Source organism: Anabrus simplex, chromosome 5 (genome assembly GCF_040414725.1).
Source record: "Anabrus simplex isolate iqAnaSimp1 chromosome 5, ASM4041472v1, whole genome shotgun sequence".
NCBI lineage: Eukaryota > Metazoa > Arthropoda > Insecta > Orthoptera > Tettigoniidae > Anabrus > Anabrus simplex.
Genome location: NC_090269.1, coordinates 340,196,587 through 340,219,497, shown reverse-complemented (window position 1 = coordinate 340,219,497; position 22,911 = coordinate 340,196,587). Strand labels below are relative to the sequence as shown.

Sequence of the window (22,911 nt, the reverse complement as noted above, 5' to 3'; positions counted from 1 at the left end):
CATGTCGGTCACACGCAGCTTTTTCGAAAATACTTCGGAAAACGACTTGCATAATGTACGAATATTGGTGGCCTGATCCTCAGATAAATGACTAAGATCTAATGTCATCTCACTCTGAGGTCGTGAAATACGAGAACATGACACAGAATTATAAGGTAAAATAGGAACATAGAACTCATTATCAAAGTAGAAAGTGCATGATTTCCTTTTAAGATCATGCACAAGGCCCGAATGAGACATGACATCTGCCCCCAATATAAGAGGCCACAACAAATGTTTAGCAACATACATCTTAAATTTCCATGTAAATTGGCAATACGAATCTTTCCCAAGATGAATTCTAAAATTCATAAAGAGAAGAGCTGGACGAAACACATTTTACACTAGAGGATATATTAGGCTATTTATAACAGGTATTTAACTTAGAATACCACTCCTGTGATATAATGGATACGATACTTCCGGAAACTAGGAAGGAGGTGACAGGTTCATTGTTTATTTAAATTTTGAGAAATGGCTAAAATCTTGGATCATCAGAGGCAATCTTCAAACATTCTCTAGGACGTTAAACGATAACTTTAGACGGGATATCTTCTTCAACACAAGAAATCGGATAATCTCATTTAACCTTAGCCGAGCCTGGAAACACTGGCCGTGAATAAGACTCAGCCGGGCAATGTAGTCAAATTCTATTACTATTAATGCTAGAAGTTGAATAAGAAGTCATGGTATTCGGAGAGTTTCAATTCTTCGCCAAATGCATAAATGACTCGCATTTAAAACAGCCTGAAGAGGTAGAAGACCCACTTTTAGAACCTTCGGGATTTAGCAGGGGGCATTTATTCCGTAAGTAGTCCGCAGACTGGCAAGAGTAGTGAATACTTGTACCTTCTGGCCCAGGGGCTCTTGCGTATGCATGGGCTCTTATGGGACTAATTCGGCTGAGCTGCGCTAGGGCTCCTGAGGCAAGAAGGCGACTGGCGCAGGGGCTCTTGCGGATACATGGGCTCTTATGGCACTAACCTGGCGAGGGCTGCGCTAGGGCTTTTCTCGTAGCTGTCTTAGGGGCTCACAACTTGTAACTTATGACCTATTAGTTTTATCATTCTAACATTGGAGAACTGAGGTAGGTCTAAGGGCTACTATGCAAGACGGTTGCTATACTCTATTCGTTTAGACTTAACTAGAGGGCTCCCTCAGGGGCTCACAACTTGTAAATTTTGACCTATTAGTTTTACCAGCCTGACGTTCGGGGACCGAGACAAGGGCTACTATGCAACATGGCTGCTATACTCTATTCGTTTAGACTTAAATCTAGAGGGTTCCCTCAGGGGCTCACAACTTGTAACTTTTGACCTATTAGTTTTACCAGCCTGACGTTCGGGGACCGAGACAAGGGCTACTATGCAACATGGCTGCTATACTCTATTCGTTTAGACTTAACTAGAGGGCTCCCTCAGGGGCTCACAACTTGTAACTTATGACCTATTAGTTTTATCAGCCTAACTTTTCCCTAAATGTTTGAGGACGGGAAGCAAAGCACAAATAGGAGCATTAAGGTGGAGAAATGCCTTCTATTATGGTCTGCACTATCTGACCTTCGGAATAGTGCAAGGCAAAACTCTGGGTTATAATTTAATGTCCTGAACAAAATCAGATAGATTTTCATCTGGCTTCTGAACTCCGAAATGGTATTTCTGAACCAAAGAAGACAAGGCTCTAGAAGGAATGTAATTCGCCAAAAATTGTGCATGGAATGTCTCATTGGAGCCCCTTTCATATATTGCTTTAACACTTTCGTCTGAAAGGACACTGACGGTGTAAGGGTACATGATTTGCAAAATTTGAGAGTGAGAGGGAGCAAACACCAAAGCATGATATTGGAATTCTGCTAAGGATCTTAAGAATGAAATGACGTCATTCGTGGAGTTAATCGAAAATCTGGAAATCCCTTTATGCAACATGACTTGAGGATATGGCAAATTCCTAAAGTTGGGGATAATACGTGGCTACCGGAGGGTTAGAGGGTTCAAAGGTGGCACTGCTAATGAAAAACGGGGAAGTTGTTGTGGGTTACCCACGTTATTATCTACCTGTTCAGATGGGGCAGACACACGCTGTGGTTCATTAGATTCCCCACTATCCGAAGACTTATTATGGTCCTCGTCCACACACTTATTTAATGGAGCAATACAATCACTTTTCCCACTAACAAACCCACACAATAATTGATTCACTTTATTAAACAAATTAGAGGTATGCTGACATAGTGAATTAGTCATACTAGAATGTTCTTCACTCAGCTTAAGAGACAATACATCCCCCACTGTGTTATAAAATGAAACAGCCTGGCCTGAACACGTTTATGTTGGTTACCGGAGGGTTCACCTCCTTAAAAAACTAACAACAGAAGCAAAATCGGCAATATTGGTGGTGATCGTGAACAATGACTCCCCAACTTTCCTCTCGCCGTAAACGGTATTATAAATAGGCAATTCGAAAGAATCCTTTAATCCTTATGCGCCTGTTGCAACCGTGCCATCAGAATGAAACCTTCTAATTGCCAGCTTGTAAATGAGCTCCTCCTTACGTAAACACCAAGGAGCAAGAACATCTCTTGGGCCAGACATATAGTAACTTTGAGAAATTTAGAAAACTGAAAAATTTGTAGTGTTCGAATACCAAATTTGTTAAAAATTGTAAAAAGAAGCTTTGTCCAGATCCATTCAAACACGCTCTGCTACCATTTGATACGGTGATTTACCTTGGAACGCAGAGGTAAGGAAACGCGTGGGGTGAAAGGCTGGAGAGAGAATCAATTGGAGCAAAAATTAACTGTAAAAAATTGGTAAATTTTTCTTTCCTCTCTTAAAACCCAAATAGAAGAATCTAATGATTTAACAAGAAGTAGTTGAAAAATTAATCTGAAATATTCATATTTAACAATGAGCTCGTCAGCTCCAACAATACATTGGAGTTAGAAATCCTTAATCGCGTACAAGATTAATTGGGAAAACTCCCAGTCGTTAACATAATATAAACGAGCATAATTGCTCATAACCGGTACAGGAGCTTACGATCTCCCCTACTGTAAATTTTCTGAGCTTACGAGCTCCCCTATTATAAATTTTCAGAACTTACGATCTCCCCTACTATAAATTTTCTGAGCTTACGAGCTCCCCTATTGTAAATATTGAGAGCTTACGAGCTCCCCTATTGTAAATTTTCTGAGCTTACGAGCTCCCCTACTATAAATTTTCTGAGCTTACGAGCTCCCCTATTGTAAATATTGAGAGCTTACGAGCTCCCCTATTGTAAATTTTCTGAGCTTACGAGCTCCCCTATTGTAAATTTTCTGATCTTAAATCTCCTCCACTGTAAATTTTCTGAGCTTACGAGCTCCCCTATTGTAAATTTTCTGATCTTAAATCTCCTCCACTGTAAATTTTCTGAGCTTACGAGCTCCCCTAGTGTAAATTTTCTGAACTTACGAGCAGCTCTATTGTAAATTTTGTGAACTTACGAGCTCCCATATTGTAAATTTTATGAGCTTACGAGCTCCTCTATTGTATATTTTGTGAGCTTACGAGCTCCTCTCCTGTACATTTTGTGAGCTTACGAGCTCCTCTATTGTAAATTTTACCATCCTACGTGCTCCTCTATTGTATATTTTGTTAGCTTACGAGCTCTTCTATTGTACATTTTGTGAGCTTACGAGCTCCCTAATGTAAATTTGTGAGCTTCCGAGCTCCACTATTTTAAATTTTGTGAGCTTATGAGTTCCCCTACCGTAAATTTTGTGTGCTTACGAGCTCTTCTATTGTACATTTTGTGAGCCTACGATCTCCTCTATTGTAAATTTTCTGAGCTTAAGAGCTCCCCTACTGTAAATTGTGTGCTTACGAGCTCTTCTATTGTGAATTTTGGGAGCTTACGAGCTCCCCTAATGTAAATTTTGTGAGCTTACGAGCTCCCCTACCGAAAATTCTGTGTTCTTACGAGCCCTTCTATTGTACATTTTGTGAGCTTAAGAGCTCTCCTATTGTACGTTTTGTGAGCTTACGAGCTCCCTACATTGAATTTTCTGAGGTTACGAGCTCCACTATTGTACATTTTCTGATCTTACGAGCTCTTCTATTGTACATTTTGTGAGCTTACGAGCTCCTCTATTGTACATTTTGTGAGCTTACGAGCTCCCTACATTGAATTTTCTGAGCTTACGAGCCCTTCTATTGTACATTTTCTGAGCTTACGAGCTCCCTACATTGAATTTTCTGAGCTTACGAGCTCCACAATTGTACATTTTCTGATCTTACGAGCTCCTCTATTGTACATTTTGTGAGCTGACGAGCTCCCTACATTGAATTTTCTGAGCTTACGAGCTCCACTATTGTATATTTTCTGATCTTACGAGCTCTTCTAATGTACATTTTGTGAGCTTACGAGCTCCTCTATTGTACAGTTTGTGAGCTTACGAGCTCCCTACATTGTATTTTCTGAGCTTACGAGCTCTTCTATTGTATATTTTCTGAGCTTACGAGCTCCTCTATTTTACATTTTCTAAGCTTACTAACTCTTCTATTGTACATTTTCTGAGCTTACGAGCTCCCTACATTGAATTTTCTGAGCTTACGAGCTCCACTATTGTACATTTCCTGATCTTACGAGCTCCTCTATTGTACATTTTGTGAGCTGACGAGCTCCCTACATTGAATTTTCTGAGCTTACGAGCTCCACTATTGTACATTTCCTGATCTTACGATCTCTTCTAATGTACATTTTGTGAGCTTACGAGCTCCTCTATTGTACATTTTCTGAACTTACTAACTCTTCTATTGTACATTATGTGAGCTTACGAGCTCGTCTATTGTAAATTTTCGAGCTTTTGAGCTTTTGTGATGACACGTTAATTTTTTTTTTCGAAAAATCATTTCATAAGAAAACAAAGATAAAATATTTCATAGATTTTGTTAGCAATATTCAAACTTTGGTTTATGCTTTGTCCAGCCATTCACCCCCTCGCGCTTCTTTCCCTCTTTGGACCACGGTAATCTCCTGAACAACTAATTATTATTATTATTATTATTATTATTATTATTATTATTATTATTATTATTATTATTATTATTATTATTATTATTATTATTATTATTATTATTATTATTTGGCGTACAGTCCAGATATTTACCTAATATTAACAGTGCGAAGAACAGTCCCGATTCCTTCCCCGGCACTTTTTTGGGAACCTTGTGCTGAGCCGTCCGCCGCCTATTTTGGGAGCTGGCAATATTCTTCGCAGGCGATGACTCGACACTCAACTTTTAAAAGAAAGGTTCATTAACATAGGATCGAGGATGTGAACAAAGAGTCGTCATCCGATCTCTAGTATGTACACCATTATGAAACTCTAAATTACATTAGTAATGAATGACTTCAGAAACTGATATTAATACAGTCATTTTAGTCGAGGAAGTTGTCTTTAGAAATGATTCCATGCAGTACCCGAGTTACTTCATTGCTTATAACTTCTTATCTTATCACATATTTATGTTTTACATGAGATATCTTGCCATAGTGATCTGAATCAACTGACGTGTAGACGTTGAACAGAGTTCGCCTGACAGACCTTACTTACAGTCTTTGAACCAAGACCACGTGATGGTTTTATACATATCTTTATAGGTGAGTACTCTGAGTATACGAATGTGCAGATAGAGGTCATTTTCTTATAAGAACTAAAAGCGCGTTTTCAAAATGGATTAAATATTTTTGGCAATGGCTTTACTCTTGTGATATTATTGTACGTCATTGCCTGAAATGGTGGTGGTGATTGTGGTCATTATTGTTTTGAGGTGAAGCAAAATTAGGCAGCCATCCTTCTTTCACACTAATCAGAAGGAAAATGGAAGAGATCAACATTTCGAACAATGTAGGTATCGGCAAAACAAGGGGGAGGGCTATGAAGGGTGTGAAACTGCGGGACTCCCCACGTCTTGTAAACGAAATACAATTCGGCTAGGAAGAGAACATGTGTTGACCAACGGAGGTCAGATAGGAAAGTAGGAAAGTGAGGAGCCAGGCACAAGTAAGTGGAAGCAATTCCTAACTCAGATAGGGAAATCATGGTCGCTAACCCATGCTCTCAAGTTCATAACACCTGGTTCCTCTGTTAGTAGCCTCTTACGACAGACAGAGAATAGAAGAGAATACTCCCATCCCCAGGTCGCCAAGAACTGGGGAGAGAGTAATCATTGATTGCAATCCAAATTATTTTTGATACATGCATGATTTTGTTACAGTTAATTTATCCATTACTACCTTAAATATTACAATTATGCCTACTTGCTAATTACACCCGATCTATAAAACTGTAGTTTCTGATATTTTTACTTTTTATTTTGTTCTAGACGTTAACATTGTTACATAGTCTAGGTACAGGGATGGCAAACCTTTTCCGTCTAGTGTGTCACTTAAGTTCTTGTTTATTAAATTTTTTTACTGTGTAGTGTGCCATCGGTTATTTTCCTTTAAACTAATAATGAAATTGCCGTCATTTGACTTCATTTAGGTATTAGATTGTATTACATATAAATCCATTCGACTGACTGTTTAATGATTTTATTCTGCAAACATCACTAAAAATTACATTTCAAAAAGGTAAAGATAATATTGAGATATATTTTTTCTTTAATTCAATACAATTTGTTAAAAATATGGCCATCCAATTAATTGCGACATACCTCTTTGTTAAAGCGTAATGTTAAAATATGGTATGTTGGTACATTTTCGACCTATTTATTACGTGCTAAAATATTAAAATATGTTGTCTGACGTTCCACAGAAGTTGTGTTCGCGTGTCATAGGTTCACCATCCCTGGTCTATAACAGCCAGAATCTTACCCCTATTAATTTGTGCTAATGCAAGTATTTCTTTGTGTCACGAGTCTGAACAGTGTTATCCTTAGCTTACAGAGGATTAGGAAGCACCTGGGACGAATGGCTGGGCAAGGAATTAACTAGAACAGAAATTAACCCAATATATTTGGAAAATTTCTTTCCTTTTGTTAAAACTGCGAAGTGGAAAATCATAATGAATCACCAAACAATATAACAAGTTATGAATGAGGTCATCAGTTCTAACAATAACAGGGACTTAGAAGTCCGAAAATCAGGTACAAAACTTGAGGTATTTATCAATTTGTTAATTTACAGTACATAGAAATTTACGGATACAAATAGTCTATAAGAGCAGGATTCGCTCCCATAATTTACACTACTCAGGAGCCTGAGCTCCAAAATACCATACTCTAGTCTCCCTGAGGCATCAGTTTCCTATGGCGCAATAAAATTCTACCTCACATTATAGTGTTCATGCACCGTTGCCCCAATGTGGGCTAATCCATTGTACAATAGTCACTAACACAAAGAAAATGTTACACTCTGAAACGAATATGCAGGGGCATGATTGCCCATACTACGTGGCATTAATGGTAAAAGAAAAGGTTGCTTATGACCGGCCATAAACAAAAGGCAAGGAAGTGAGACACTTGCACTCCTTCAAGAAATTGTTAAAACCCTAAGTGGGCTTATAGCCCAATGATACAGATACAATGATACCGGAGTGACTAAATGAGAAACATTAGTGCCAAAAATAATTGCGAAATTTAGAAGTTTTGAAAACTTTAGCCACCCCATGGAAGGATGAAAGGGAAACAACAGTGGGTTATCACTCTTTGTTCCTTTACATCACATATTTCTCCGTAGGGAATAAAAGCAAAGTCCACAGACTTACGAAAATTCTACATTGAAACCACCAGTTTATAAAATTACATTAAAAGAAAAGAGGTTGAAACCTTCCCTTCAAACTATCCACAGGGGTGATCACATATCTAAGTATATTCTGCCATTATCTTGTGCCGCTGAATCTTCCTCACGCCAGGCTCACCCCTGCCTCCCTTCGGATATGTCACACTCCCAAGTATTGGAGCAATTCAGACAATACGGTCCTAAAGTGACCTCTGCCTTTATACTACAATAAAGGGAGGATTCCAGAACTCTTTACTGATACGCTGGATTCCTATACACAACTCCGATTTTAATTGGCTAGGGAAAATATGTCCAAGTTTTCGATAGGTTGTTACAATCGAGGAGGAACCAGCTGAAGTGTTGTCAACTTCGGTACATTAAACAACATCCTCAGAACAAGGTTTACAAACATAAAAAATAAACATTAATCTATGAAATATTTAGAGTTTAGCCCGCGAGAGGGAGCAATTAAACCGATGGTAGAGACATCTAACCGTAGAAGACCAAAGTTTCTGGGAGTTCACAAGTTCAAGTTTGTTTACATAGATGGCCTAAGAAAATGTGCGCAGTTTAACTACCCGGGGAAGGTGATACACACCTCCCCATTCTAAGGTTTTCCAATGGGATGAACAGCTTTGAAATCCTGAAGTACCTTAATTTTGAGGAAAACCTTGGTAGGCTGGAATATATCGTGGTGAAGAATCCGTTCTTGTTTGTTTGTTTAGGATTATTTGAAATACAGTAGTCTTGATAACAACACCGAAGTTGTCCAAGTTCGGACTGTAGTGCCCAGGATTGACGGCATGAGCGGCCGCCGCTGCCGATGAATGGATGGGGACGCTTGGACCCTTAAGGTACCCTGAGATACTATCCTCCCGATATATTGAGGACTGAAGCCAAGGTGATGACAGCTCGAGACCAAAACATAAGGTCCAGTCCGAAGGTAAAGTGGGAGGTTGAGTCCGGCCTCCCAACATCTTCCAAAGATGACAGGCACAAAAGACGTAGATTATAGGGATTCTTTGTCGGAACGAGGTGGGCCCATACCCCACGCCGGCATCTCTCCCAGATTGATATCACATGGCCTCGGATGAAAGTTGGGCGCTCTAACGTGTACATTTGTGGCGGCAGTAACTGTTGTACAAACGGTGCTACATATAGTATGGGTAAGTTTGGCGAATTTGGAGGAGGAGCATACGGAGTTTCTGATTCAGAGTTGGAGGCAGGGTCTTCTTATGACAGAATACGTAGAAATTAGAGAAGGGAAGATTTTAACAAATGTATTTTTACAACGAAACAAAAGTTAACTTAGGATACAGCTTAAACTAGTGAATAAGTGCTAGTTTTTCGAAACCGACTTTCAACCTATTAGGTCGTGTTACGTACATTTAGTACGTGTTGAAGCGATGTTAAGTACAGAACAAAAATTGTCAACCAGATACCAGTGGGATCCGAACCCACAACGTCCCGATTTCGCGTCGGTTGCTCTACCAATTGAGCTATGGTGGCCTAGGCCATCTTTATTCTGTTGGAAAGGGTCTGAGCTACAGGTCTGGTACTACTACCATCACACTGTAGAGTGCGTTTAAGTTTCCCGTTGAGGGCCAAGTCAATGAATATTGAATTTTCACGACCGCATCGTAATCGAAACCGACTTTCAACCTATTAGGCCGTGTTACGTACATTTAGTACGTGTTGAAGAGATGTTAAGTACAGAACAAAAATGGCCAACCAGACACCAGTGGGATCCGAACCCACATACTTTGCAATAACCAAAAGAGGCAGAAGGCCTCCTTATCTTTGTTTCCAATAATACTTAAACTTACACTATTAAAATACACTAAATAGAACAATATAATTAATTCAGCAATTTAATTACTTGGTGGCTTTTAAGAAATAATGATAAAGTCTTTCACACAGGTTTTACTTGAGACAGATGAACACGAAACATCCTTTAAATCTCCGGAATACTCATCAAAAGGGTGACAGGAGCGAGAAAATCCAAAATAACACAAGGTCCATGAAATCTGGGGGCAAGCTTGCCCGCGGGACATAATGTTTAACCATGACTTGATCTCTAACTTTTAAATTATTGGGATTTCAGTTTTTACTCTGTGATGAGAGACCTTGAGATTATTTCTACTTTTCCATAGATCCCGGATATTCTCTGGATCTATTGTGTCTGTTAAGAGCTCATTGATAGACCATACATTTGAAAATGGAGTGTTTGAAACGAACTTAAACATACGAGACATTGGTGCGAACTTGTGGGCATCAGGAACGGTCGAGTTAAAGGCTAAAGATAACCAATGCAAGGAGGTTTCTCATCGAGAATGATCTTCACGGTGGAAGGCAATAGGGGCTGATCGAGGATTTCGATTAACCCGCTCACCTACGGATGGCTGTGGGTAATGTTCCGACGTAGTTACATGTGAAATAGAGAGATAAAAACAGAACTTACGAAATAGATTGGATGTGAAAGCCTTAGCGTTATCGGAAACGATATACTGACATGGTCCAAAAGATGCAAGTATAGAACTGAGACAGGAAATCGTAGTTTGTGCAGTGGCAAGTCTAATAGGAAACAGCCATGAAAATCGAATAAACAATCCACACACACACAAACACAGAAGAATTAATTTATTTCCGTCCCCTTTAGATTATGGGAAGGGTCCCACCTAATCGTTGTGCAATCACTCCATTGGGCGACAGGCTTGGTGTGATGAAAACAGTGCTACTTTGGCAGATGACGTGGGCTTGCTAATCAGACAAGTTTTACATGCTTTAACCAACTCTTTAATTTCGCCGTCCTTGAGGGCCTTCATCTCAGGCGGAGACAACCTATAAGGAGGGAATGTTATGGGGATCGAATCCGTAACCTATATCTTGTATTCAATTAAGTCAGTCACACCTAGATTTTCCGGAAACACATCGGAATATGACTGACATTATTTACGAATGCTGGTAATCTGATCCTCAGGTAGATGCATGTCTAACGTCATCTCACTCTGAAGAGGTGAAACACGTGAAAATGACGCAGAATCCCACTCCAAAATAGGCATATGGAAATTACTAATGAACTTGAACGTGCCGGATTTATTTTGAAGATCGAGCAGGTGACCTGAATGAGACATGAAATCTGCCCTAATATCCAGGGACATAACAAATTTTTAGCAACAAATAACTTAAATTTCCAGGTAAATTTAGAAATACGATTTTTTTGCTATTGGCTTTACGTCGCGCCGACGCAGAGATGTCTTATGGTGACGATGAGACAGGAAAGGGCCAGGATCGGAAAGGTAGCGCGGCCGTAGCCGTAATTAAGGTACAGCCCCAGCATTTGCCTGGTGTGAAAATGGGAAACACCGAGCTCGATAGCTGCAGTCGCTTAATTGCGGCCAGTATCCAGTAATCGGGAGATCGTGGGTTCGAGCCCCACTGTCGGCAGCCCTGAAGATGGTTTTCCGTGGTTTCCCATTTTCACACCAGGCAAATGCTGGGGCTGTACCTTAATTAAGGCCACGGCCGCTTCCTTCCACTTCCTAGGCCTTTCCCATCCCATCGTCGCCATAAGACATATCTGTGTCGGTGCGACGTAAAGAAAATAGCAAAAAAAAAAAAATGGGAAACCACGCAAAACCATCTTCAGGGCTGCAACAGTGGGTTCGAAACCACTATCCCCCGAATACTGGATACCGAATTCGAATTTTAGCATGGATAAATCCTAAAATTTCTAAAGGTTAAGAGTTGGCCAAAGCACATTTTACACTGGACGAATCGTATTCAGGAAATTTATAAAAGTACCTTAACTTAGAATACCATTCTTCTGAAATGGTGGAAATGATACTTCCGGAATCTAAAAGGGCAGTGACAGGTTCGTTGTTTATCTCAATTTTGAAATATTGAGGAAGGGCACAAATCCTGCAGCATCAGAATCAATTTTAAGGCATTCTTTAGGACCTTCAAAGAAAGCTTTAGATGGTGTTACTTCCTCAGAAAATACAATGGTATCGTCAGATTTAAACTGAGCTGAGCCTTGAGAGACAGATAGGGAAGAGGACTCAGCCGTGCACTCTAGTCAAATTCTATTGTTGTTGTTACCAGAGGTAGAACAAGAAGGCGTTCTATTCGATGAGTTGCAACTCTTAGCCAGGCGTGTAAATGAACAACATTCGAAACAGTTTAAGGAGACGACGAGCCATTTTTAGATCCTTTTGTATTTAATAGAGGGCACTTATATCTTAAATAGTCCGCAGCCCCACAAGCATAACATTTGTGGGGAGTGTACATTTACGAGGGGATGGCCGAGAAGAAGGTAGTGGGTTGCGCGCAACTCTTAGCGTGTCGGTGTATTTAACTCCTTCCGCAGAAACAGACATGGTTTCAACTTCCCTAAGCGTTTGAGGACGGGAAGCAAAACTCAAATATGATCTGCTAGATGGCGAAATCCCTTCAATAATGGTCTGTACTATTTGACCTTCAGAATAGTGCAAAGCAAATACCCTAATGTAGAACACAATATCATGAATGAAATCAGCTAGACTATCATCAAGCCTTTCGACTCAGAAATAATATTTCTGAATTAGTGATGACAGGGCTCTCGCTGGGATAAAGTTAGTCCACAAGTGAGCATGGAAGGTTTCAATGGAACTCCTTTCCTATATGGCCTTAACTATCCTGTCTGATAAGACAACAACTATGTAGGGGTAGATTATTTGTGAGACTTAAGAGTGTGACTGAGCAAACACCAAAGCATGGTCCTGGAATTCCACAAGAAATATTAAGAAATTACGTCATTGGCCGAAAATCTTGAAATCCCTTTAAGCAATATGGCTACAGGGTGGAGTAAGGTGCTAAAGCATTCGGATATTACCGGAGACGCAGCCGGAGGGTGAGGTGGTTCGAAAGCGACATTACTAATAAACAAGGTGGAAGGTGTGGATTGCCGACAGTATTGGCTATCTGTTCAGATGGGGCAGAAGCTTGTTGTTGTTTATTCGGGTCCTCTTCCGTATTCATAGCTAATGGGGCAACATAGTCTCTCGTCCCACTAACAAACCCTGACAACAATTGGTTCGCTTTACTGGGCAGCTCAGGAATATGCTGACACAAGGAGTTAGCTACACTAGAATGTTCGCTGAGCTTAAGAGACAATAGATACCGCACTCTCTTATAAAAGTGAAACGGTCCAGCCTGAACCCATTTATGTTGGTTACCGGAGGACTCACCTCCTTCAGAGAAACTAACAACAGACAAAAGGTCAGCAATATTGGTGGAGATCGTGGATAAACCTCACCAACATCCTTCTCTCCATGAACAAGAATACAAATATAGTAGGTAACTCAAAAGAATCCTTTATTCTAGACGCAACTGTCGGAACCGTGCCACCAGAGTGAACATTTATAATACTGAATTCATAAATAATCTCTTCCTTGCACAAATACCAAGGAGCAGGAATCTCTCTGGGGTCAGACATGATGAATGAAATTTTAACAAAATTTTGAAAAATCGGAAAACTGAAAAATTTCTAGTGTTCAAATCCAGAATTTAGAATAAGTAATCAAAAGGGGCATTGTCCATGCCCATTCAACCACGCTCTGCTACCACTTGATACGGGGTTTCCGTGGCTCACAGAGGATTAGGAAGCACCTGGGATGAATGGCTGGGCAAGGAATTAACTAGAGCAGAAATGAAAACAACATATTTGGAAATTGTATTTCTTTCCTTTTGTTAAAATTGAGAAATAGAAAATCTTAATGATTCACCAACCAATATAATAAGTTATTAATGAGGTCATCAGTTCTAACAATATCAGGGACTTAGAAGTCCGAAAATCAGCTACAAAACTTGAGGTACTTGTCAAAATTGTTAATTTACACATACATTCACAGATATACACTGACTGACAGAGCAAATGCAACACCAAGAAGGAGTGGTCAGAACTTTATGCCAATTGCAGGGTAGACTGACGTCACTGAGGTATGCTCATGATGTGAAATGCGCCGCTGTGCTGCGCACGTAGCGAACGATAAATGGGACACGGCGTTGGCGAATGGCCCACTTCGTACCGTGATTTCTCAGCCGACAGTCATTGTAGAACGTGTTGTCGTGTGCCACAGGACACGTGTATAGCTAAGAATGCCAGGCCGCCGTCAACGGAGGCATTTCCAGCAGACAGACGACTTTACGAGGGGTATGGTGATCGGGCTGAGAAGGGCGGGTTGGTCGCTTCGTCAAATCGCAGCCGATACCCATAGGGATGTGTCCACGGTGCAGCGCCTGTGGCGAAAATGGTTGGCGCAGGGACATGTGACACGTGCGAGGGGTCCAGGCGCAGCCCGAGTGACGTCAGTACGTGAGGATCGGCGCATCCGCCGCCAAGCGGTGGCAGCCCCGCACGCCACGTCAACCGCCATTCTTCAGCATGTGCAAAACACCCTGGCTGTTCCAATATCGACCAGAACAATTTCCCGTCGATTGGTTGAAGGAGGCCTGCACTCCCGGCGTCCGCTCAGAAGACTACCATTGACTCCACAGCATAGACGTGCACACCTGGCATGGTGCCGGGCTAGAGCGACTTGGATGAGGGAATGGCGGAACGTCGTGTTCTCCGATGAGTCACGCTTCCGTTCTGTCAGTGATAGTCACCGCAGACGAGTGTGGCGTCGGCGTGGAGAAAGGTCAAATCCGGCAGTAACTGTGGAGCGCCCTACCGCTAGACAACGCGGCATCATGGTTTGGGGCGCTATTGCGTATGATTTCACGTCACCTCTAGTGCGTATTCAAGGCACGTTAAATGCCCACCGCTACGTGCAGCATGTGCTGCGGCCGGTGGCACTCCCGTACCTTCATGGGCTGACCAATGCTCTGTTTCAGCAGGATAATGCCAGCCCACACACTGCTCGCATCTCCCAACAGGCTCTACGAGGTGTACAGATGCTTCCGTGGCCAGCGTACTCTCCGGATCTCTCACCAATCGAACACGTGTGGGATCTCATTGGACGCCGTTTGCAAACTCTGCCCCAGCCTCGTACGGACGACCAACTGTGGCAAATGGTTGACAGAGAATGGAGAACCATCCCTCAGGACACCATCCACACTCTTATTGACTCTGTACCTCGACGTGTTTCTGCGTGCATCGCCGCTCGCGGTGGTCCTACATCCTACTGAGTCGACGCCGTGCGCATTGTGTAACCTGCATATCGGTTTGAAATAAACATCAATTATTCGTCCGTGCCGTCTCTGTTTTTTCCCCAACTTTCATCCCTTTCGAACCACTGCTTCTTGGTGTTGCATTTGCTCTGTCAGTCAGTGTAAATAGTCTATAAGAGCAGGATTTGCTCCCATAACTTACACTACTCAGGAGCCTGAGCTCCAAAATACCATACTCTAGCCTCTCTGAGGCATCAGTTTCTTATGGTGCAATAAAAATTCCACCTCACATTATATTTTCATGCACCGTTGCTCCAATGTGGGCTAATCCATTGTACAATAGTCACTGTTCCCAAAGGGAACTAACACAAGGAAAATTTTACACTCTGAAATCAATATACAGGGGCATGATTGCCCTTACTACGTGGCCTTAATGGTAAAAGAAAAGGTTGCATATGACCGGCCGTAAACAAAAGGCAAGGAGGCACTCCTCCATGAAATTGTTAAAACCCTAAGTGGGCTTATGGCCCAATGATGCCGATTCAATGGTACCGGGGTGACTAAATGAGAAACATTAGTGCCAAAAATATTTTCGAAATTTAGAGGTTTTGAAAACTCTCGTCATCCCATGCAAGGCTGAACGGGAAACAACAGAGGGTCATCACTCTTTGTACCCTTACATTACATATTTCCCTTTAGGGAAAATAGTCCTCAGACTTGCCGAAAATCCTACATTGAAACCACCAGTTTACAAAGTTACATTAAAAGAAAAGAGGTTGAAACCTTCTACTCAAACTATCCGTAGGGGCTATCATATATCTAAGTAAATTCTGCCATTACCTTGTGCCGCTGGATCTTCCTCACGCCGGACTCCTCCCTACGTCCCTTCGAATACGACGCACTCCCAATTATTGAAGAAATTCGGACAATACGGCCCTAAAATGCCCTGAACAGTTTCAGAACTCTTTACTGATAGGCTGAATTCCAATACAAACCTCTTACTTTAACTCACTAGAGAAAATATCTCCAAGTTTTTGATAGACTGATGACAATCGAGGAGGAACCAGCTGAAGTGTTGACAACTTCGGTACATTAAACAAATCCTCAGAACAAGGTTTACAAACATCAAAAATAAACATTACTTGTATGAAATAATTAGAGTTTAGCCCGCGAGAGGGAGCAATTAAACCGATGGTAGAGACATCTAACCGTAGAAGACCAAAGTTTCTGGAAGTTCACAAGTTCAAGTTTGTTCACATAGATGGCCTCAGAGAAAGCGCGCAGCTTAACTAGCCCGGGAAACACTTACAACAGACTTTATGAATTAACTGAATGAATGAATGAATGAATTCTCTGATTGGATTGTGTTCATGTATACATCAGTGGATGAACACTCCTCTCTCCCAATCATGGATAGCCACTAACTGGGGTGAGAGCATTCGTTAATGAGTGAGTGATTGAATAACTGAATGACGAATGCTCTCGGCCTACATGTACGGAACCCCAACAGGTAAGGTGGGAAAATTCCATATGGATGAATGCATGACAATGAATGAATGAACTGAATTCATGCATGCATGAAAACGGTCTCTCTCCCAGTCAAGGACAACCTCCAACTGGGAGAGAGCTCTTCGCGTATTCGTGCATGCATGAGTCAGCCAAGGGATACCGTGGAAAAACTCTGCCGCACTCACCCACAAGGGGAAGCCTTAAATATTCTCGAGATATCTTTACCTTATGTGACTGGGATATCGCCGTCGGCAACCTCGTGTATTTTTACATGTGAAATCTATTTCATAATTTGTGATGTCTGTACTAAAGTGTGTAGTCACAATAAACTGGACTAGGAATACAAAGTAAAAACGAAAGCGGCTGCATGCATCCGAAGTTTGTTATCAATTACAGAAGACCACTTTTAAGACGGCCCAGATCTCTTCTCAGAGGTGTTGTCAGAGCTAAGAGCAAACCTCAAATTCGTCATTTCATAGTGAGAATTGTACCTAGAATATTCGGGCGGGAGAGCAGTAAGCCAATATCATGATGATAGCAGTGGATGTCGTCGTTGCGCCTAGAAAAACCGCTATGCAATAACATTTCAGCTTAAAACTCTGACCAGAAAGGTTCTGTCATCTAAGGCTCAGTACTGCATGAAATATATCAACGGAATTTCGTTCTAAGTGATATATGTGCTGCGGGTCAGTATTACTGCCCTCAACATCTTCACATAGCGGTATTTTGAGGCCCAACGACGATGCGTTATAAGCCGTAATATTTATAATGCATAGCCGAAATCGTAATTAATTCTATGCCCACTTTTCCAGTCCTAGCCCCTTTTTATGAGAGCATCGCCGAAAAGCTTCTAAATTGTGCGACATTGTACTGCAAGAACACTGTCGGCTTTATGTAAGGATGCCGCCATCTGTGGCGCTATCGGGTGTCAGGGTGGGGAAACAGAAATTTTTACATAACATACGAACTTTCACAGTTGCTCTTTTATCCGGTCTAGGAAAATTCCTATGTGTGGAAACATACTACAGAATGTTTCTACGGTATATCGTGCCTGTCCCAGGAGGCTGTATCCATTTTACTTGGTCGTGAACCATACCGTATATCAGGGCCTCTCAAACGCCCAAAATCTCACGCGTGCAGATAGAGGCGCAAGAGCTCCGTGCACTGTGCATCGCTGTCGCTCGGCATGGCTCGGAGCAACGCTTCGTCTCTGGGCTACTCGGCTAAGCTCGGCTCAGCTCGGCTCAGCTCGCCTATGCTCGGCTCAAGTCAGCCTGGATTTGGAGCGCTACGGCGCAAGTGGGGCAGAGGGAGACAGGCGGAGCGAGCGAGACAGGCGTGAGGAAAGAGAGAGTAAGCGCTATTGCTCCAAATCGAGGAGTGGGGGGGGGGGGTCTGCACTCCGTTCAGCCAAGCCAAGTCGTCTCTTGCACCGTGCACAGTGCATGCACCATGCGCATGCACCCTGAGAGGCCCTGCCGTATATAATTTATTCTCTATTTCTCTTTCTTCATGGCATTGTGAAGCAGATACAGTAAATCTATCATTACTAAGGTCTCTTCACGAAGACATCCTGTGTGCAGCCCATCTTCGCAACTGTATCTGATTTTGTTCGTAGCATAACGATGTCTTACTTCTAAAATCGAGTTTATCCAAATTCCCTTTCTGTCCATTATTAAGACTGGTCACACCTCCCAGTCACATATCAATATGCAGTCCATCAGAACGATTTTCGCTGTGTTCATTTTCCTATGCACACGTGTAAAGGAAAATGAACCACAAGTACCTTATACTGTAGGAGTGTGCAAATTCGCCACGCAAACAACATCCCTACAATACGGTGCGGTAAGGTTCTTTTTCCTTTATACATTAGCATAGGAAAATGAACATAACGAACATTATTCTGATGGACTGCATATAAATATGTGGCTGGAAGACTTGACATTCTTTAGGATTATAATGGGTAGGAAGAGCGTTGGCACATACGAGGTTTTAGAAGTAAGCCATCGATATGTTCAAACCATCACATTATATTTTCATGCATTTTCTCATTGGTCGCCGCAACACCAAATCGTTTTCTTACGTCTGCGCTGGAAATGCTGTCTAATCTAATGATGTCAGCTGATCAACTCACCATTCTAATCCCCATGAAACTTCGCCATATTTTTGCCTGTTTCATGGTCGGCCTACATTTCGTGCCATAGAGTACAACCGGGCGCACGGTGGTGGAACAGATCGTCTGTCGTCAGTCGATCACAGGTGACATCTGGAGTTATAGAGGTGTTAGATACACAGGAAAACAAACTCGAAGCTGTTTCGTAGACGTATGTACATGGAAAGGGAGCCGAACAGTGGTGATTTTAATAAAGCTACTTAAAGGTAAAACAGACAGTGTGCCTAGTGGCCATGATCGTTAAGGCGTGAAGTCTATATGGTCTCACATCGTGGTTAGCTGGTTCGAGTGCCGTTGGTTGAAAAATAATTCACCATCAGAATGTTGGCCGGCAGGGTAGTAGAGGTGGTGGTATACAATGTATAATCACTATATTGCGTGCCAAAAGCCTGGATTCAATTCCTAACCTCTCTGGATGGTTCATATGGAGTGAGGGCATATAACACTGTTGATGGTGATTCCTCCATGGGATGGGGACGTTAAGCTTTGAACAGACCCCTTGGTGCTTTTCTACAGGAGTAGGTGATATGCCGGCATCGGGGTTCACCCTCACCCTTTCTACTACAGTATCATATATCACGCCATTAATTTCATCTCATTAACTCCTCTAATTTGGTTGACGTCAGAAAGGGCATCTGGTCGTAAAACCCCGCTACGAAGATTCATCCTACTTCATATCCCACACCGTAGAGAAACGAGAGAGGGGTTGGACATACATACACTTCTGAGCACTTTTAGGTTCACGCTACCTAAACCGTTAACGATAGACCCTAAATAAGTCGGAAGAATATTGTTCAAGCTTTCTACAAAAAAATGCGGGAAGGTATAATACTTGTCTGTAAAATGTAGTTCTCAGTAAAGTAAACTCGTTTCCTCATCCCCAGGTTTTGAAGCTCTTTTCAGGCACATCCCCTTGGAAGTGAACTGCATGCACACCAGCCCGCCTGCCGTGATGTCAGCATCGGGAATTGAACTCGGGCCCCGAGGACGGCAGCTAATAGCGCTAACCGTTACGTTACGGAGGCGGACATAGCTCCTGTCGTCGCCCTCTGGTGGTGCAGTTCTTTTCAGTCACATTCCCCATGCAGGTGAGCTGCATGAGTAATTTTAACCACATAGCAGCCAACCAGCCATTTTTTTTAAAATACGGCACTATTGGGAATCGAACCCGGGCCCCCAAAGACAGCAGCGAATAATTAGGCCTACGGGGGCGGACATTGTTTTCTTCTTTATCTGTTTACCTTCCAGGGCCGGTTATTCCCTCGGACTCAGTGAAGAATCCCACCTCTACCGCCTCAAGGGAAATGTCCTGGAGCTTAAGACTCTGTGTCGGGGGATACAACTGGGGAGGATGACCATTACCTCGCCCAGGCGGCCTCACCTTCTATGCTGAACAGGGGCCTTGCGGGGGATTGGAAGGGAGAGACAAGGAAGAGTGAAGGAAGCGGCCGTGGCCTTAAGTTAGGTACCATCCCGGCATTTGCCTGGAGGAGAAGTGGGAAACTATGGGAAACCACTTCCAGGATGACTGAGGTGGGAATCGAACCTACTCTACTCAGTTGACCTCTCGAGGCTGAGTGGACCCCGTTCCAGCCCTCGAACCACTTTTCGAATTTCGTGGCAGAGCCGGGAATCGAACCCGGGCCTTCGGCGGTGGCAGCTAATCACACTAACCACTACCCCACAGAGGCGGACGGACATAGTTATCGATGAGAATAAATCATCTCTGTTCGCCTCTGTGGTGTAGTGGTTTGTGTGAATAGCTGCCAGCCCCGGAAGTCCGGGTTCGATTCACGGCTCTGCCACGAAATTCGATAAGTGGTACGAAGGCTGGAACGGTGTCCACTCAACCTCGGGAGGTCAACTGAGTAGAGTTGGGTTCGATTCTCACCTCGGCCATCCTTGAAGTGGTTTTCCGTGGTTTCCCACTTCTCCTCCAGGCAAATGCCGGATGGTACCTAACATAAGGCCACGGCCGCTTCCTTCCCTCTTCCTTGTCCATCCCTTACAATCTTCGCATCTCCCGAAAGGTCCCTGTTCAGCATAGCAGATGAGGTCACCTGGGTGAGGTACTGGTCCTCCGCTCTAGTTTTCCCCCGACCCAAAGTCTCACACTCCAGGATACTGCCCCTGCCCTTCAGGTGGTAGAGGTGCGATCCCTCTCTTAGTCCGAGGGAAGAACCAACCCTGGACGGTAAACTGATTAAGAAAGGACGAAAGAAAGAAACCGTCTTTAAAATTATAAACGATATTTTGAGATTAGTCACATAGGCCTATTCCTTATTGATATAAATTGTTTATGCCTTTGCTGGCAGGACCTAGTGTTTACAGTGCACTATGTCTTCTGGTATGGGCTAGAGCAATTTTGTTACTTTCACTGATCTGTCTCTGTCTTATCCTTGGCTTTGACAATGTGAAAGTGACTGAGGTATGAGCGATGCTAGTAATGCCATTCCTTGTGCAGCCAGTCCCTGCTATGAATGGTGTGAAAACATTGTTCATAGGGCCGGTTGGTGCATGCATTTCAGTGGGCTTGGCAGTCTGATATGTAATCGGAACTTCTGGTTCAGTGAGGAAAGCAACGGGAAACTACCTCACTCCTCAGTGATGCCTAGGCCATCTATGACAGCTGATGGCAGAGCTGTTGGGGATCCACCCAGCCTTAGGGCTGAAGACTGAATATACATACATAAATTGTTTATTCACTTCAATAATATTCTTACGATGAAATCCCCCTTGAAGTAGATCTATATCATTTCTATGGATGCTTATCGTCGCATCTGGAGAAAGAAGAGAGCAAGTAGGCACGCGGCCGGAAGAACCTCGGAAAAAAAGTCACACATAGTTACATAATCGGGAGGAAAATAACTCATGTCGCCTACAAGGAAATATTTTAACCTGCATTTTTAAGGCTTATCACCATAAACTCATAACCATTCCCGTATGAATCCGTAGCTTATCGCTAGTTATGAATAGATCGAAGTTATAGATTTAACCAAAAGGAGCTGAAATTATCGAACTGGTGTTACACTTTATGATACAATTTCTCAGTGTCTACTTTTTATTACCTAACGATATGAGAAAGTTATTTTAATCACCCTGTTACTATGCCTTTACTCGCCACCAACTATTATCTTAGCAGCTTCCAGAACCATGAGGGAAACTGAGAGAGCAGTGATTCCAAATTGTGCCGGGAACTACACTCAGAGAGAGATGCTAAAGGCAGAGTTCTACTATTACACAACCAGAATGTGATAACGCAGCACTCAGAGATAATAAAACCGAATCTGAAATTTAGCGAAGAAGTTCCGACAGGTGTCTGAGGTGAATTGCCGTGTTGTATGTATGGCGAGTCCTCAGCTGGAAGGTCGGTTGGATCTCCAACAGAGCCACGAGCAGGTATCATGGATAGCCTGTCACTGAAGATGTACACTGACTGAGCAAATGTCATGGGATAGCGGAGCACTGATGCGCAGGTGTGTTGTCTGCGCACCACACGCTCCTTGTGCTAGCGGCAGTCGTATAGGAGACCTTGTGAGCAGTGGCTGTGCATGTGACAGGTGTAACATGGAACGTCGTCGTGAGCTGACACCGTTCGAACTGGGTATGGTGGTCCGTGCCAGACGGATGGGAGGTGCGATTTCGGAAGTGGTGTGGGAATTCGGCTTCACACGATCAACTATGTCCAGGGTGTATCGTGAATGGTTGAATGCGGGTGTCACCGTCCACAACAGACGAACGACCGCCCGTCAAGCCACCCTCGATGACCGTGACTGGCGACATCTGAGACGGATTGTCAATAGTGACAGACGGGCAACCGTGCAACAAATCACAGCTCAATTCAACACAGGCCGTGCTAGACACGTCTCCCAGTGGACAATCCGTATGAACATGGGTTCTATGGGGTATGGGAGCCGGCGCCGCACATGGGTGCCACTGTTAACCCAACGTCATCGGGCACAACGACACGCATTTGTCACCAGTCACCAGTGATGGACACTGGAACAATGGCGTAACGTGATATGGTTGGATGAATCATGATTTCAACTGCACCATGCCGATGGGAGGCACCGTGTATGGCACAGACCACATGAGGCGATGGATTCCGCCTGCCTCGAAGGTGTGGCCCAGGGCGCTGGTGTCTCTGTTATGGTCTGGGGTGCATTTTCCTGGTATGGAATGGGCCCCCTAGTTGTTCTGGAAGAGACTTTGAATTTATTTCCAATTAAAGAAATGTGTTGATCAAATTAAAGCTGCTAACTTTTTATTTT

General features: G+C 42.9%; 1 protein-coding gene across 1 annotated transcript in view; it reads left to right on the top strand.

The window, feature by feature from the left end:
- The first annotated feature begins 5,588 nt into the window (after positions 1 to 5,588).
- The window catches only part of LOC137500923 (toll-like receptor 13), a 159,966-nt gene continuing 142,643 nt past the window's right edge, over positions 5,589 to 22,911 (top strand). The window contains exon 1 of the mRNA XM_068227652.1: positions 5,589 to 5,682. The gene's annotated coding sequence lies outside the window, so the exon portion shown is untranslated. The remainder of the gene's footprint in view (positions 5,683 to 22,911) is intronic.